General features: G+C 48.0%; 1 non-coding gene across 1 annotated transcript; it reads right to left on the bottom strand.

The window, feature by feature from the left end:
• Window positions 1-4,231: 4,231 nt before the first annotated feature.
• On the bottom strand, window positions 4,232-4,304 carry Trnaa-ggc (transfer RNA alanine (anticodon GGC)). The gene has a single exon. It is a non-coding gene; the product is annotated as a tRNA-Ala (tRNA).
• Between the last annotated feature and the right edge of the window lie 676 nt (window positions 4,305-4,980).

Here is a 4,980-nt window from a genome sequence, read left to right as displayed (position 1 = left end):
AAAATGTCCCCCTCACTGATGTCGGCCGATTAAACTGTGAGGAGAGTATCCAGTCCTGGAGAAAGAACACAATCAACAGCCATTATGAGGTTCACTTGAGGCATACTGCAAACACTCGAAACTTGCTAATTGGAGAGTTCAATGGTTGGGCTATCACAAGAGATGACGGCTGAGGCTGAAGAGAGAAAGTTCCACCCCAAAATTAGCGAATGAGCACACGACGCAGCACCGCACACGGGATATAATGCCGAAGGCCGTCGATAAGTACGCGTACCGTGTGCTGTCCAGGGGGCTTAATGAAAACATTATTTGCGCCACACAAGGTCGGGCGAGAGTAGGGAGTTTGCACTTTACGAAGTCCAGCACACAAGTCTGCATGTGTAACTGAAATACTGGCGCCAGTGTCCACAAGAGCATCAACACAAATACCTTCGACGACGACAGATAAAATGTTTGATGGCCGCTGCGGAGGAATTGTACTTTTACCAAGTATAGCAGTTTTCACCAAAAAAACTGCAGAGGTTAGTTTTCCGGGCGGAGGTCAGCAGCATGAGATGCGGGGCGAAGGGGCGATACCGAGCGGTTCCGGAAGGGAGATGGTGAACGGCGCCGCGATGGGCGGGAACTTCCAGGAACGTCCTGTGTTTCCGGGGTCGACGGAAAAGGCCGCGGCGGGGAATGATATGCCCGTTGACAAAAGCCATGTGGTGGTCGGAAGATGTTTCGGTCCGGCGTAAGGCCTGCACGTTCATCTTGCCGAGGCCATCGCAAAATTGGGCAAAATAACCCCTGATACCACAGTAGAAGCAAGTGGGTCGAGAGGGTCGCAAAGGCGCATAGTACTGGCTGTAAGGCTCAGGAAGAAATGTGTTGGCTGCGCTTTGGGGTGGTAGCCAGCGCCGGCTACCACCCCAAAGCGCAGACAACAAATTTCATAACCAGAGAACGTAGAGGCCAAAAACAGCCCCGCCGGTAGCGCAGTGGTCATTGCACCAGGCGCGTGTTCTGGAGGTCGTGGGTTCGGATCCCAGCCGGCGGCATTTTTTCTCCACTTTCTTTCTTCCAAAAAATTTTTATCCATTTCCACGAGCCCTCATTTCCCATTCTGGTATATATATATATATATATATATATATATATATATATATATATATATATATATATATATTTTTTCTTCACTTTCTTTCTTTCTTTCCAAATTCTTAATCTGTTTCAATGATCTACCACATCCTCCCCTTTGCTTTCCGAGGTTTTCTCGACTGCCAACCCTTATTTCTGTGTTATTTTCAACGAGCCCCTCATTTCCTATTCTGATTCGCTACATGCATAGCGAGGGCCTCTGTTCTGGCAGTCTTGTTGCCAAAGGGAGCTTAAGAGGGTTCAAAGCTGGTCGACCACTCTGGACATGTCGTAGACACTCGAGTCACGACCCGGGGGTTAAAAAGAAGGTCCCCTTCACCCCGATTAGTCCGAATGGCGCTGGCTACCACCCCCAAGCACAGGAAACAAACATACCTAACATAAATACCCCAGAAAGTGAATGGGAAAATCGCCCCGCCGGTAGCGTAGTGGTTATCGCACCAGACCGGTATTCTGGAGGTCGTGGGTTCGGATCCCACCTGGCGGGCATTTTTTCTTCACTTTCTTTCTTTCTTTCCAAATTCTTAATCTGTTTCAATGATCTACCACATCCTCCCCTTTGCTTTCCGAGGTTTTCTCGACTGCCAACCCTTATTTCTGTGTTATTTTCAACGAGCCCCTCATTTCCTATTCTGATTCGCTACATGCATAGCGAGGGCCTCTGTTCTGGCAGTCTTGTTGCCAAAGGGAGCTTAAGAGGGTTCAAAGCTGGTCGACCACTCTGGACATGTCGTAGACACTCGAGTCACGACCCGGGGGTTAAAAAGAAGGTCCCCTTCACCCCGATTAGTCCGAATGGCGCTGGCTACCACCCCCAAGCACAGGAAACAAACATACCTAACATAAATACCCCAGAAAGTGAATGGGAAAATCGCCCCGCCGGTAGCGTAGTGGTTATCGCACCAGACCGGTATTCTGGAGGTCGTGGGTTCGGATCCCACCTGGCGGGCATTTTTTCTTCACTTTCTTTCTTTCTTTCCAAATTCTTAATCTGTTTCAATGATCTACCACATCCTCCCCTTTGCTTTCCGAGGTTTTCTCGACTGCCAACCCTTATTTCTGTGTTATTTTCAACGAGCCCCTCATTTCCTATTCTGATTCGCTACATGCATAGCGAGGGCCTCTGTTCTGGCAGTCTTGTTGCCAAAGGGAGCTTAAGAGGGTTCAAAGCTGGTCGACCACTCTGGACATGTCGTAGACACTCGAGTCACGACCCGGGGGTTAAAAAGAAGGTCCCCTTCACCCCGATTAGTCCGAATGGCGCTGGCTACCACCCCCAAGCACAGGAAACAAACATACCTAACATAAATACCCCAGAAAGTGAATGGGAAAATCGCCCCGCCGGTAGCGTAGTGGTTATCGCACCAGACCGGTATTCTGGAGGTCGTGGGTTCGGATCCCACCTGGCGGGCATTTTTTCTTCACTTTCTTTCTTTCTTTCCAAATTCTTAATCTGTTTCAATGATCTACCACATCCTCCCCTTTGCTTTCCGAGGTTTTCTCGACTGCCAACCCTTATTTCTGTGTTATTTTCAACGAGCCCCTCATTTCCTATTCTGATTCGCTACATGCATAGCGAGGGCCTCTGTTCTGGCAGTCTTGTTGCCAAAGGGAGCTTAAGAGGGTTCAAAGCTGGTCGACCACTCTGGACATGTCGTAGACACTCGAGTCACGACCCGGGGGTTAAAAAGAAGGTCCCCTTCACCCCGATTAGTCCGAATGGCGCTGGCTACCACCCCCAAGCACAGGAAACAAACATACCTAACATAAATACCCCAGAAAGTGAATGGGAAAATCGCCCCGCCGGTAGCGTAGTGGTTATCGCACCAGACCGGTATTCTGGAGGTCGTGGGTTCGGATCCCACCTGGCGGGCATTTTTTCTTCACTTTCTTTCTTTCTTTCCAAATTCTTAATCTGTTTCAATGATCTACCACATCCTCCCCTTTGCTTTCCGAGGTTTTCTCGACTGCCAACCCTTATTTCTGTGTTATTTTCAACGAGCCCCTCATTTCCTATTCTGATTCGCTACATGCATAGCGAGGGCCTCTGTTCTGGCAGTCTTGTTGCCAAAGGGAGCTTAAGAGGGTTCAAAGCTGGTCGACCACTCTGGACATGTCGTAGACACTCGAGTCACGACCCGGGGGTTAAAAAGAAGGTCCCCTTCACCCCGATTAGTCCGAATGGCGCTGGCTACCACCCCCAAGCACAGGAAACAAACATACCTAACATAAATACCCCAGAAAGTGAATGGGAAAATCGCCCCGCCGGTAGCGTAGTGGTTATCGCACCAGACCGGTATTCTGGAGGTCGTGGGTTCGGATCCCACCTGGCGGGCATTTTTTCTTCACTTTCTTTCTTTCTTTCCAAATTCTTAATCTGTTTCAATGATCTACCACATCCTCCCCTTTGCTTTCCGAGGTTTTCTCGACTGCCAACCCTTATTTCTGTGTTATTTTCAACGAGCCCCTCATTTCCTATTCTGATTCGCTACATGCATAGCGAGGGCCTCTGTTCTGGCAGTCTTGTTGCCAAAGGGAGCTTAAGAGGGTTCAAAGCTGGTCGACCACTCTGGACATGTCGTAGACACTCGAGTCACGACCCGGGGGTTAAAAAGAAGGTCCCCTTCACCCCGATTAGTCCGAATGGCGCTGGCTACCACCCCCAAGCACAGGAAACAAACATACCTAACATAAATACCCCAGAAAGTGAATGGGAAAATCGCCCCGCCGGTAGCGTAGTGGTTATCGCACCAGACCGGTATTCTGGAGGTCGTGGGTTCGGATCCCACCTGGCGGGCATTTTTTCTTCACTTTCTTTCTTTCTTTCCAAATTCTTAATCTGTTTCAATGATCTACCACATCCTCCCCTTTGCTTTCCGAGGTTTTCTCGACTGCCAACCCTTATTTCTGTGTTATATATATATATATATATATATAGAATCAGACAATGGGAAATGAGGGGCTCCATGAAATAAGGCAGAAAATAAGGGTTTGCAGTCAAGAAAACCTCGGAAAGCAAAGTTGAGGTTGTGGTGGGTCATAGAAAGAGATGAAGAATTTTTTGAATCGAAAAGAAAGTAGTGAAAAAATGCCCGCTGGGTGGGATCCGAACCCACGACCTCCAGAATGCCGTTCTGGTGCGATAACCACTACGCTACCGGCGGGGCTGTTTCCCCAGCACTTTCTGGGGTATTTCTGTTAAGGTAGTTTTGGTTTCCTGCACTTCGCGGTATATATATATATATATATATGTTTATATATGTTTATATTTATATTTATATTTATTTGTTTTTATTTTTAATGTCCTTCTCGTGTGTCTCTGTCTCTACTAACCTAATTTTTTCGCGCTCTGTGTGAGTTTGTGTTTCCAGATTATATATATATATATATTTATATATATATATATATATATATATACACAACGTAGAAGTACGCTCTATGGAAACTTTATTTCCAATGTTTCGACCTGAGACACGTCTTCCTCAGCAAATGCATCCATATATATATATTGTGAGCACTACCTTTACACTGTTTGCTTGAGTGGTCATTCGCTCTGTTTTGTCTAAACGTAATATCATCAGCATCGTCTCACCCACGCATCGTTTGGTGTCATCGTGGTATCCCTGGCCTCACGCGATCGTAATCATCATCGCAGTTCGTTGGTCCTGCTGTCTGCTTGGTAAAGAACGCCCGAATACGCGCCGCCCTCTTGCCTTAGGTGTGCTTCCCGGCTTTCCTCTCTCAAGTGGGGAATCGCTGATCGGTCTCGTCCTCCGCCGCTCCCAGTGACACCCCCGGAGCTCCGTTCCGGTCGACGTCTCCCGCTACGTGAGGGAATGA

This window comes from Haemaphysalis longicornis, unplaced genomic scaffold (genome assembly GCF_048455015.1).
Source record: "Haemaphysalis longicornis isolate Haplotype H1 unplaced genomic scaffold, Haemaphysalis longicornis Haplotype H1 scaffold_5, whole genome shotgun sequence".
NCBI lineage: Eukaryota > Metazoa > Arthropoda > Arachnida > Ixodida > Ixodidae > Haemaphysalis > Haemaphysalis longicornis.
The sequence above is the reverse complement of the archived record's forward strand: the minus strand, read 5'-3'. Positions and strand labels throughout refer to the sequence as shown.